The sequence below is a fragment of the Rhinopithecus roxellana genome, chromosome 2, assembly GCF_007565055.1.
Source record: "Rhinopithecus roxellana isolate Shanxi Qingling chromosome 2, ASM756505v1, whole genome shotgun sequence".
Lineage (NCBI taxonomy): Eukaryota > Metazoa > Chordata > Mammalia > Primates > Cercopithecidae > Rhinopithecus > Rhinopithecus roxellana.
Window position 1 is genome coordinate 145,422,512 of NC_044550.1, and position 13,619 is coordinate 145,436,130.

The window sequence follows — 13,619 nt, forward strand, 5'->3', positions numbered from 1 at the left end:
TCTTCGGTTTTTCAGTTACAAAGAAGACATCAATAAATATTCTTATTTTTTTAACATGTTAGATAATTGTGAATATTTACGTAGGATTGAGTGTTAGTAGTATAATTTTAGGATCAAATGGCATAGGTATTTAAAAATTTGATAGATCCTAAAGAATTACTCTCTGAAGGAAATATGGTACCAGTTTACATTTACAATCACAGTGTATGAGTGTGACTATTTTTTCATACCCTTGCCCATGCTGGATATTAACAAGATTTTAACTTTTTTGTGTATTTGATGGGCAACAGATGGTACCTCGTTTAATTTTGAATATCTCTGACTGCTACTGAGGTTGATTATCTTCTATGTGTATTGGTTTTTCTTAGTTCTTCTGTAATAATTTTTATATGTTTTGTTCACTTTTCTATTAGATTGTGTGTCTTTTAAAATTGATTTAAATAAGTTTTTGGTGGATTTTAACCAAAATCTAACCACGTTAGTTTTATTTGTTCTAAATATTTTCTAACAGTCTATCTTGAAATTTGGTTTTCCCTCTTTTTAGTAGGGGAATTTCAAACATATTCAGAAGCGCAGAGAAAAGTATAATAACCTTTTAATGCCCATCATCTGGCTTTACAGCTATCAACACATGGCCAGCCTTGTTTAATGTATATCCCTCTCACTAACCTTCATTCTACTGGATTACTTTGAAACCAGGTCCAGACATTGTATCATTTTATTTATAAATATTCCAGTATATATTAAAAGGTCAGGATGTCTGTTTTAGTTAGTTCATGTGATGGTGTTGGTTGAACTGTTTTAGAAAAGTTAACTATCCATTGCCGGTAGTAAGCTGTCAGTCTTAATAATCCTCTCATTTGCCCTTTGGTTGAAGATCTAGGATGTTCTCGAATAGCTTTAATTCTGACAAAGAAAGTGATTGACCTTCTGTTGATGATTCCTTTCTTGGCAAAATTGAAAATGGCGTGTCTCCTTTCAGCTAATCTAGTCAGGAGGAATAAGGAGTATATTTGAGATTCTTGTGACCTGGAATATATAACATTAAATCATCTAGATGTTGAATAAGTGTAGTTTTCCTTGTAAAATCCAAGTTTTTAAAATCATTGGTTTGGCATTTTCAAAAGTTTGAAGGAGACAGTGAATCCTAGTATCAAAGGATTTTTGGTGTCAGAAAAAGTTGTTGATTATCTTTTTTTTTTTTTTTAAGAGATGGGGTCTCACTGTGTTGCCCAGGCTGGAATACAGTGGCTATTCTCAGGTGCAATCATAGTGAATTATAGCCTTGAACTCCTGGGCTCAAGTGATCATCCTGCCTCAGCGTCCTGAGTAGCCAGGACTACAGGTGTATACCACCATGCTTAGCTGACTATCTTTATCCACAGATATGCTAAAGAGAGCTGCACTTAAATTTACAGAAGTGGAGTATTTACTTTCAATGGAAGAAATACATACCAGGGACAGGTAGTCCTGGAAATTCTGATATACTATTCAGTTAATGGTTGCCATTGAGTTTCTTTATAGGTAATACAGGTGCTAATATGGGATACAATCAGATAGGGCATATTCCATTGGGGAATTAGATATTGCCAGTGCAGTTATATAGTTCTTTTACTATTGGGCACTTATATATGGTAATGTGTGAGAATTAAAGTAGAGATCTATGTGCTAGTATTTATGAAAAATGTATACATATTTTTCTTTGATAATCAGGCCAACTTTATCTGTTAAATGACTAACAGATTTTATTGAGCATCGTGAGGGTTTCTCAGAACAGTATGATTGCTGCTATTCCCTTTTCTGATTTGATAGAACAATTTATTTTTTAGTGTTCATACTTCTTATCAACGACATTGATTTTTATTAGTATTAGAAAGGGACTGCACTTGCCTAGGGTTTGAGAAGTTAATAAAGTTTGCCTTGCATGGCTGTTGAAAGCCCTAAGTTTGTTCCTTTTTTTTTTTCACCTTCTCTTTTGGTTTCTTGACAGTGCATTGCAATTTAGTTTTTCCAACATGAACTGACTGCCAGTTCATTTTAATCTTTCTTATCACCCTATTTTTAACCTAAGGCCCTTTAACCAAAGAGAGCATAACGGTTCCTTCGGCATTCTACATCAGGGTCAGTGTCCACACATTGTTTATTTCTAGCAAGTCTAATTCTAAAATTGCCTGTCAACTCTGTGGGGTTTTTTTGTTTATAGTTTTGGATTTTAGTGTAATCAATTTTAATAGAGGATGGCTTCCTAGATAGCTTACAACAACCTATGTCCCTGGCTCTTAATAAATAACTTTTGCTGGTGTTACGGAATCTGTCTTCAGTAGCCAGAGTTGACAAACTATGGCCCATGGAACAACTCTGGTCCACCGCCTGTTTATGTATAGTTTATAAGCCAAGAGTGGTTTTCATATTTTAATGACTGACAAAAAAGCAAAAGAATAACAATATTTTGTGACAGATGAAAATTAAATGAAATTTAAATTTCAGAGTCCACAAATAAAATTTTATTGGGATGTAGCCATGATCTTTTATTTACATATTGTCTATGGCTGCCTTTGCATATCAACAGCAGAGTTGAGTAGCTCCAACAGAGACCACATGTGGTGCTCCTGTCACTTTGCACTGCTGCTCAGTATACTATAATTCAGTAACAGTTATAATTCAATAGTTATTTCAAATGTCATAGGTATCCTTGTACATGACCTCTTTTTTTTTTTATGTATGAGTGCATGCCTATCTGGTGAGTAAGAAAAGTAGACATCTAGTGTTGTGCTTTTAAGTCACAGTTGAGCATGGATTATTTTTTATTGAATTAGATGGCAAAGTACTGTGCCTACTATGCAGTGACACCATAGCTGAGTTAAAAGAATATAATATATGTTGACATTACTAGATTAATCAATCATGATAGTATTCCTAATTCACAGGAGTGTAATAGTCAGAAAAACTAGAAAATTTAAGATGGAATCTATTACAGCAGAATTTGTTCACAAAAATAGAAAATGAAAATGAGGCTGCAACCAAAGTTGTGATTTCTGAGTGGCTTATTAGTCAAGCAAAGAAAGTAGTTTTCTAATGACAAGTAAATTAAGTCCTGTTTAATTTGAGCAGCTGAAGAAATATATCCAGGACAGTAGTCTTTAGACAAGACTAGTTGCTTCAAGAGTTGAGGACGCTGGGGACAGACAGCAGTAGTCAATTAGAAAGCAAGGCAAATGATTTTGAATGATCTTCCTTGGCTCTTGATAAGTTGACCTATGTACCAATACTATTTGAGGAGTGAGTGCTGAGTTTGAAGAGACTGAAGAATTACCCTTTGTGAATAGTCTGTGTGGAACAACCACAGGCAAGAATTTTTTTTGTTTGTTTGTTTTGTTTTTGAGACGGAGTCTCGCTGTGTCGCCAGGCTGGAGTGCAGTGGCATTATCTCAGCTCACTGCAACCTCCGCCTCCTGGGTTCAAGCGATTCTCCTGCCTCAGTCTCCCGAGTAGCTGGGATTACAGATGTGTGCCACCATGCCCAGCTAGTTTTTTTTTTGTATTTTTAGTAGAGATGGAGTTTCACCATGTTAGTCAGGATGGTCTCGATCTCCTGACCTTATGATCCTCCCACCTTGTCCTCTCAAAGTGCTGGGATTACAGGTGTGAGCCACTGCGCCCAGTGACACAAGAATATTTTCAAAGAAGATGTGAAAATACTAATTCAGTAAACCTGATGTGGAATCTTACCTAAGATGTCTTACCTAGATGGTGGTGGTAAAAATATGTGTAGAGCAGAAAAAGCCTTAGTTGGACAAATTTATAAAGCTTGTGAAAACATAAGATGTTTAAAGCCTTTTCATTGGTAGATGCTTCGCAGAAAATATTTGTCATGAGTAGGAACTTTGTGGAAAATACTTAAATCTCTTGTTTGCTATTGAACCAGTAGTATCACCTTTGAACTTGTGGACTTAACCACTGAAAGAAATAGAAGCTGATTATCCTGACTTGTCCATCTACACTGCATTTCAGTGGTTTAGCAGTTTTACTGCCATTTTTTGAGCTCAGGATTGAAAAATTCAAAACTGAAATTTTTCTGAGTAAGAAGACCTACCTGTCAACCACTATTATCAAACACTGAATGGCTTAGAAAATTAGCTTTTGCTGCAGACCTTATATTTCTTAATGCATTCAATGTAAAAATACAGGGGAAAGCAGTGTTTAAATACAAAACTTACTCTGCTGTAAAGTCATTTCAACAGTAGATTCATTGTTTGAATTAAATGTCAGTCAGCTTTATGTACTTCCCATGCTGTTAGAAGTTTAACAGAAGCACTCAGATCCGCAGTGGCAGTGGCGTGTCCTGTCTGCGGAGAGCCAGGCCAGAGACAACGAGCAACGCGTCAGAGAGCGCCAGGGTGCGTCCCGAAGCCACCTGCCCTTCCGACTGCGGCAGCTGCTGACCCACCGTTGCCATGACCTGCAGGAAAGCCAAGGAGGAGGGCAGTTGGAAGAAATTCATCTGGAACTCAGAGAAGAAGGAGTTTTGGGGCAGGACCGGTGGCAGTTGGTTTAAGATCCTTCTGTTCTACATAATATGTTATGGCTGCCTGGATGGCATCTTCGTCGGAATCATCCAAGTGGTGCTGCTCACCATCAGTGAACTGAAGCCCACATATCAGGACCACATATCAGGACCCCACCAGGATTAACACAGATATCTCAGATCCAGAAGACTGAAACTGCCTTTCATCCTAATGATCGCAAGCACTGTGAGGCGTATGTGCTGAACGTAGTTAGGTTCCTGGAAAAGTGCAAAGATTCAGCCCAGAAGGATGACATGATTTTTGAAGATTGTGACAATGTGCCCAGTGAACAAGGAGACTTTAATCATGAATGAGGTGAGCGAAAGTTCTGCAGATTCAAGCTTGAGTGACTGGGAAATTGCTCTGGATGAAATGACGAAACTTATGGCTACAAAACTGTGTGTTATTATAAAGCTCAAGCAAGTTCTAGGCTTCAAACCTAAGCCTCCCGAGAGTGAGTTCTTGGAGACTTACCCAGTGATGAAGTATAATGAGTATGTCTTTCCTATTCAGTGCACTGGCTAGTGAGAGGAAGATAAGGATAAAGATGGAAATGTGGAGTATTTTGGACTGGGCACCTACCTTGGTTTTCCTCTGCAGAATTATCTCTGCTATGGCAAACTCCTGCAGCCCAAATACCTGCATCCCCTCCTTGCTGTACAGTTCACCAACCTTACCATGGACACTGAAATTTGCATAGAGTGTAAAGCGTATGGTGAGAACATTGGGCACAGTGAGAAAGATGGTTTTCAGGGATCCCTTGATGTAAAAATTGAAGTTAAGAGCTGATCACAAGCACAAATCTTTCCCACTAGCCATTTAATAAGTTTAAAAAAAGATGCAAAAATCTGTTAGTCTTGAACAAAACTGTCATACGTATGGGACCTACACTTAAAGCATAATCTATGTGCTTTACACTTGCTTTCTGCATTTATCGGTTAGAATGTAGTTAATGTAAACTAAAGTGTAGCAATAGCAACAAAATATTCTACTGTAAGTGACAAGAAAAATTGAGCCTTGGGATGTGCTAATTTTTACTGTAAATTATGATTTCATAAGTGACTTGTAAGGAGTGTTTCTGGCCTCTAAGTATTGCCTCCTATATTTTATTTAGTGTACAGTACTATAGGTGCATACTCTGGTCGTTTTTCAACCCATGTTTTATCGTATCTGTTTTGTAATTTATGTGAGCAGGGTTTGCTGTCCAAGGTATAAATATTCAATGGGAATAAAACTGGCATGGTTTATTTATTTATTTATTTTTGCTCTTTCAAAGATAATGGCCCATCATTGAGCATTTTTAAAAAATATATCAATGTGTTTTAATCTGTTATGGTTATCACTCTTTTTTTTAATTATACTTAACGTTCTAGGGTACATGTGCACAATGTGCAGGTTTGTTACATATGTATACATGCGCCATGCTGTTGTGCTGCAACCGTCAACTCATCATTTATATTAGGTATATCCCCCAATGCCATCCCTTCCCCCTCCTCCCACCCCACGACAGGCCCCGGTGTGTCATGTTCCCCTTCCTGTGTCCAAGTGTTCTCATTGTTCAATTCCCACCTATGAGTGAGAACATGTGGTATTTGGTTTTCTGTCCTTGCGATAGTTTGCTGAGAATGATGGTTTTCTAGTTTCATCCATGTCCCTACAAAGGACATGAACTCATCCTTTTTTATGGCTACATAGTATTCCATGGTGTATATGTGCCACATATTCTTAATCCAATCTATCATTGATGGACATGTGGGTTGGTTCCAAGTCTTTGCTATAGTGAATAGTGCTGCAACAAACATACTTGTGCATGTGTCTTTATAGATGCATGATTTATAATCCTTTGGGTATATGTCCAGTAATGGGATGGCTGGGTCAAATGGTATTTCTAGTTCTAGATCCTTGAGGAATCACCACACTGTCTTCCACAATGGTTGAACTAGTTTGCAGTCCCACCAACAGTGTAAAAGTGTTCCTGTTTCTCCACATCCTCTCCAGCATCTGCTGTTTCCTGACTTTTTAATGATCGCCATTCTAACTGGTATGAGATGGTATCTCTCATTGTGGTTTTGATTTGCATTTCTCTGATGGCCAGTGATGATAAGCATTTTTTCATGTGTACGTTGGCTGCATAAATGTCTTCTTTTGAGAATAGTCTGTTCATATCCTTTGCCCACTTTTGATGGGGTTGTTTGATTTTTTCCTGTAGATTTGTTTGAGTTCTTTGTAGGTTCTGGATATTAGCCCTTTGTCAGATGGGTAGAATGGGTAGATTGCAAAAATTTTCTCCCATTCTGCAGGTTGCCTGTTCACTCTGATGGCAGTTTCTTTTGCTGTGCAGAAGCTGTTTAGTTTAATTAGATCCCATTTGTCAATTCTGGCTTTTGTTCCCATTGCTTTTGGTGTTTTAGTCATGAAGTCCTTGCCCATGCCTATGTCCTGAATGATATTGCCTAGGTTTCTTCTAGGGTTTTTATGGTTTTAGGGCTAACATTTAAGTCTCTAATCCATCTTGAATTAATTTTTGTATAAGGTGTAAGGAAGGGATCCAGTGTCAGCTTTCTACATATGGCTAGCCAGTTTTCCCGGCACCATTTATTAAATAGGGAATCCTTTCCCCATTTCTTGTGTTTGTCAGGTTTGTCAAAGATCAGATGGTTGTAGATGTGTGGTATTATTTCTGAGGGCTCTGTTCTGTTCCATTGGTCTATCTCTCTGTTTTGGTACCAGTACCATGCTGTTTTGGTTACTGTAGCCTTGTAGTTAGTTTGAAGTCAGGTAGGGGGATGCCTCTAGCTTTGTTCTTTTGACTTAGGATTGTCTTGGCAATGCGGGCTCTTTTTTGTTTCCATATGAACTTAAAGTAGTTTTTTCCAATTCTGTGAAGCGAGTCATTGGTAGTTTGATGGGGATGGCAGTGAATCTATAAATTAACTTGGGCAGTATGGCCATTTTCACAATATTGATTCTTCCTATCCATGAGCATGGAATGTTCTTCCACTTGTTTGTGTCCTCTTTTATCTTGTTGAACAGTGTTTTTTAGTTCTCCTTGAAGAGGTCCTTCACATCCCTTGTAAGTTAGATTCCTAGGTATTTTATTCTCTTTGAAGCAATTGTAAATGGGAGTTCACTCATGATTTGGCTCTCTGTCTGTTATTGGTATATAGGAATTCTTGTGATTTTTGCACATTGATTTTTCTATCCTGAGACTTTGCTGAAGTTGCTTATTAGCTTAAGGAGATTTTGGGCTGAGACGATGGTGTTTTCTGAATATAGAATCATGTCATCTGCAAACAGGAACAATTTGATTTCCTCTTTTCCTAATTGAATACCCTTTATTTCTTTCTCTTGCCTGATTGCCGTGGCTTGAACTTTCAACACTATGTTGAATAGGAGTGGTAAGAGAGGGCATCCCTGTCTTCTGCCAGTTTTTAAAGGGAGTGCTTCCAGTTTTTGCCCATTCAGTATGATTGGCTGTGGGTTTGTCATAAATAGCTCTTATTATTTTTAGATATGTCCCATCAATACCTAGTTTATTGAGAGTTTTTAGCATGAAGGGCTTTAGATTTTATCGAAGGCGTTTTCTGCATCTATTGAGATAATCATGTGGTTTTTGTCTTTGGTTCTGTTTATATGATGGATTACATTTAATGATTTGCTTATGTTGAACCAGCCTTGCATCCCAGGGATGAAGCCAACTTAATCATGGTGGATAAGCTTTTTGATGTGCTGCTGGATTCAGTTTGCCAGTATTTTATTGAGGATTTTTGCAACGATGTTCATCAGGGATATTGGTCTAGAATTCTCTTTTTTTGTTGTGTCTCTGCCAGGCTTTGGTATCAGGATGATGTTGGCCTCAGAAAATGAATTAGGGAGGATTCCCTCTTTTCCTATTGATTGGAATAGTTTCAGAAGGAATGGTACCAGCTTCTCTTTGTACCTCTGGTAGAATTCGACTGTGAATCCATGGGGTCCTGGACTGTTTTTGGTTGGTAGGCTATTAATTATTGCCTCAATTTCAGAGCCTGTTATTGGTCTATTCAGGGATTCAACTTCTTCTTGGTTTAGTCTTGGGAGAGTGTAAGTGTCCAGGAATTATCCATTTCTTCTAGATTTTCTAGTTTATTTGCATAAAGGTGTTTATAGTATTCTCTGATGGTAGATAGTTTGTATTTCTGTGGTGATATCCCCTTTATCATTTTTTATTGCATCTATTTGATTCTTCTGTCTTTTCTTCTTTATTAGTCTTGCTAGCGGTCTATCCATTTTGCTGATGTTTTCAAAAAACAGCTCCTGGATTCATTGATTTTTTGAAGGGTTTTTTGTGTCTCTATCTCCTTCAGTTCTGCTCTGACCTTAGTTATTTCTTCTCTTCTGCTATCTTTTGAATGTGTTTGCTCTTGCTTCTCTAGTTCTTTTAATTGTGATGTTAGGGTGTCCCATTTTAGATCTTTCCTGCTTTCTCTTGTGGACATTTAGTGCTATAAATTTCCCTCTACACACTGCTTTCAATGTGTCCCAGAGATTCTGTATCTTTGTTCTCATTGGTTTCAGAGAACATCTTTATTTCTGCCTTCATTTCGTTATGTACCCAGTAATCATTCAGGAGCAGGTTATTCAGTTTCCATGTAGTTGAGTGATTTTGATTGAGTTTCTTAATCCTGAGTTCTAGTTTGATTGCACTGGGGTCTGAGAGACAGTTTGTTATAGTTTCTGTTCTTTTACATTTGCTGAGGAGTGCTTTACTTCAGCTATGTGGTCAGTTTTTGAATAAGTGTGATGTGGTGCTGAGAAGAATATATATTCTGTTGATTTGGGGTGGAGAGTTCTGTAGATGTCTATTAGGTCCACTTGGTGCAGAGCTGAGTTCAATTCCTGGATATCCTTGTTAACTTTCTGTCTCTTTGATCTGCCTAATGTTGACAGTGGGGTGCTAAAGTCTCCTATTATTATTGTGTGGGAGTCTAGTCTCTTTGTAGGTCTCTAAGGACTTGCTTTATGAATCTGGGTGCTCCTGTATTGGGTGCATATATATTTAGGATAGTTAGCTCTTCTTGTTGCGTTGATCCTTTTACCATTATATAATGGCCTTCTTTGTCTGCTTTGATCTTTGCTGGTTTAAAGTCTGTTTTATCAGAGAGTAGGATTGCAACCCCTGCTTTTTTTTGTTTTCCATTTGCTTGGTAGATCTTCCTCCATCCCTTTATTTTGAGCCTATGTGTGTCTCTGCACGTGAGATGGGTCTCCTGAATACAGCACACTGATGGGTCTTGACTCTTTATCCAGTTTGCCAGTCTGTGTCTTTTAATTGGAGCCCAATTATTTAATTTAGCCCATTTACATTTAAGGTTAATATTGTCATGTGTGAATTAGATCCTGTCATTATGATGTTAGCTAGTTATTTTGCTCGTTATTTGATGCAGTTTCTTCCTAGTATTGATGGTCTTTACAATTTGGCATGTTTTTGCAGTGGCTCGTACTAGTTGTTCTTTCCATGTTTAGTACTTCCTTCAGGAGCTTTTGTAAGGTAGGCCTGGTGATGACAGAATCTCTGAGCATTTGTTTGTCTGTAAAGGATTTTATTTCGCCTTCATTTATGAAGCTCATTTTGTCTGGATATGAAATTCTGGATTGAAAATTCTTTTCTTTAAGAATATTGAATATTAGCCCTCATTCTTTTCTGACTTTGTAGAGTTTCTGCTGAGAGATCTGCTGTTAGTCCAATGGGCTTCCCTTTGTGGATAACCTGACCTTTCTCTCTGACTGCCCTTAACATTTTTTCCTTCATTTCAGCTTTGGTGAATCTGAGAAATATGTGTCTTGGAGTTGCTCTTCTCAAGGAGTATCTTTGTGGCGTTCTCTGTATTTCCTGAATTTGAATGTTGACCTGCCTTGCTAGGTTGGGGAAGTTCTCCTGGGTAATATCCTGAAGAGTGTTTTCCAGCTTGGTTCCATTCTCCTCATCACTTTCAGGTACACCAATCAGACGTAGATTTGGTCTTTTCACATAGTCCCGTATTTCTTGGAGGCTTTGGTCGTTTCTTTTTACTCTTTTTTTCTCTCAGCTTCTCTTTTCACTTCATTTCATTCATTTGATCTTCAATCACTGATACCCTTTCTTCTACTTGATCAAATTAGCTGCTGAAGCTTGTGCATGTGTCACATAATTCTCGTGCTATGATTTTCAGCTCCATCAGGTCATTTAAGGACTTCTCTACACTGTTTATTACAGTTAACCATTTGTCTAATCTTTTTTCAAGGTTTTTAGCTTCTTTGTGATGGGTTCAAACATCCTCCTTTAGCGTGGAGAAGTTTGTTATTACTGATCATCTGAAGCCTCCTTCTCTCAACTTGTTAAAATCATTCTCCATCCAGCTTTGTTCCGTTGCTGGCGAGGAGCTGTGTTCCTTTGGAGGAGAAGAGGCACTCTGATTGTTAGAATTTTCAGCTTTTCTGCTCTGGTTTTTCCCCATCTTTGTGGTTTTATCAACCTTTGGTCTTTGATGATGGTGATGTACAGATGGGGTTTTGGTGTGGATATCCTTTCTGTTTGTTAGTTTTCCTTCTAACAGGACACTTAGCTGCAGGTCTGTTGGATTTTGCTGGAGGTCCACTCCAGACCCTGTTTGCCTGGGTATCACCAGCGGAGGCTGCAGAATAGCAAATATTGCAGATTGGCAGATGTTGCTGCCTGATCCTTCCTCTAGAAACTTTGTTTCAGAGGGGCACTTGGCTGTATGAGGTGTCAGTTGGCCCCTACTGGGAGGTGTCTCCCAGTTAGGCTGCTAGGGGGTCAGGGACCCTCTTGAGGAGGCATTTTCTCTGCTCTCAGATCTCCAGCTGCGTGCTGGGAGAACCACTACTCTCTTCAAAGCTGTCCCACAGGGACGTTTAAGTCTACAGAAGTTTCTGCTGCCTTTTTTTCAGCTATGCTCTGCCCCCAGAAGTGGAGTCTACAGAGGCAGGCAGGCCTCCCTGAGCTGGGGTGGGCTCCACCCAGTTTGAGCTTCCTGGCAGCTTTGTTTACCTACTCAAGCCTCAGCAATGGCGGATGCCTCCCCCAGCCTCGCCACCTTGCAGTTTTATCTCAGATTGCTGTGCTAGCAGTGAGTCAGGCTCTGTGGGTGTGGGACCCTCCGAGCCAGGGGTGGGATATAATCTCCTGGTGTTCTGTTTGCTAAGGCTGTTGGAAAAGCACAGTATTAGGGTGAGAGTGTCCCGATTTTCCAGGCACCATCCATCACAGCTTCCCTTTGCTAGGAAAGGGAATTCCCAGACCCCTTGTGCTTCCCAGGGAAGGCGATGCCCCACCCTGGTCCGTGTGCTGCACCCACTGTCTGAGAAGCCCCAGTGAGATGAACCAGGTACCTCAGTTGGAAATGCAGAAATCACCCGTCTTCTGTGTCACTCACGCTGGGAGCTGCAGACTGGAGTTGTTGCTATTGGGCCATCTTGAAACCTACCCAATGAGCATTTTTAACATGCTCCGTAGTCTTTTCCTGTGGCGTTAGGTCTTACTTTATTATTATTTTTTCTCCTGGGACTCGGACGGGGGTTTGTCATGAGGGAACTGCCCTTTAAATTTTAAGTGATGCTACAGAAAAACACAAAAAGGTGATGAGTTGTGTTGTGCTTGTTTTGAATGCTGTCTTGACATCTCTTCCTTTGTCCTCTAGTATGCTCTAAAGCTTTGTCTGAGATCTGAATTTGCCCATCACTTTGGCTAGTAACAGGCCTAATTAATTTGCTTTGTACATTTTATTTTACTTTCCTTTTTTCCTTTCTGGAGGCATCACATGCTGATGGTGTGTCTTTATGAATGTTTTAACCATTTTCATGGTGGAAGAATTTTATATTTATGCAGTTGTACAGCTTTATTTTTTTCTACAAAAAAAAATGTCATGTATGAAATAAACCAGAGTCACTTGTTTGAAAATAAATCTTTATTTTGAACTTTATAGAAAGCAGTGCAGCACCCCATAGACTGGTGTTAAATGTTTTCTACCGTGCAAAATCCATGTTCTAATAATTGCCAGGAGTACAGTGCTCTTGTGGATCATGTATTCAGTCAGGTTAAAACAATGGACAATAAAAGAATGAACACATTAAAAAAACAGCAGAAGACATCTGCAGCAGATATATTTTCCAAGCCCAACCAGAAATGTTTTTCAGATTTCCATGCAAGTGCAGAGGAAACTTGCATGTTTCAAAATCCATTGAATTGTGCAGTTTAGCAGCTTTCTCCTAACTTCAATTGGAAGTGATTAGTCCTTAATGTAACAAGATGCTAAAAGGCAAATATCAACAAGAATTCATATAATTCTATAAATGCTTTCAAAGCTATGAATATAGTTATTTAAAATCACGTTTATAGATTTATATCAGTATTTGGCAGTACTTACCTATAAGATTTTCAAGATGAAATAGTAAAATATTAGATCATCATCAGTAGATGAATATTTGCAATTAATTTTGATGATAAGGAATACTAACTGAATTCCAATTAAGTGAAATATTTTATCCTATCATCTCCCCAAAAAGTATTCTGTTCTTCTGATTAGTAGACCTGTGTTACAAAGAATTGCATTCACATATTTTTATTATATTTTAAATTTTGTCAAAAAATTTCATGGAAATTTGTAGTTATTTCTTATTATACCTTTATCATATTCTTTATATTATCTCTTGGCCTCCAAAGCATAAAATATTTGCTACCTAGCTGTATTAGTCAGTTCTTGCATTGGTATAAAGAAATACCTGAGACTGGTTATAAAGAAAAGAGGTTTAATTAGCTCAGAGTTCTGCAGGCTGTACAGGAAGCATAGAAGCTTCTGGGGAGCCTCAGGAAGCTTCCAATCTTGGTGGAAGGCAAAGAGGGAACAGGTATCTTACATAGCAGGAGCAAGAGAGGGATGGGGGAGTGCCTCACACTTTTAAATGACCAGATCTCATGACAATGAACTCACCTGTCATGAGGACAGTACCAAGAGGGATATTGCTAAATCATTCATGAGAATTCACCCCCATGACCCAGTTATCCCCCCACCAGGCTCC

At 38.6% G+C, this 13,619-nt stretch overlaps 1 protein-coding gene and 1 pseudogene across 1 annotated transcript in view; both read left to right on the forward strand.

The window, feature by feature from the left end:
* Positions 1-13,619, forward strand: part of SLC30A9 (solute carrier family 30 member 9) — a 106,614-nt gene that overhangs the window by 35,781 nt on the left and 57,214 nt on the right. The gene's annotated exons all lie outside the window — the stretch shown is intronic.
* Positions 4,251-5,795, forward strand: LOC104679328 (annotated as a pseudogene).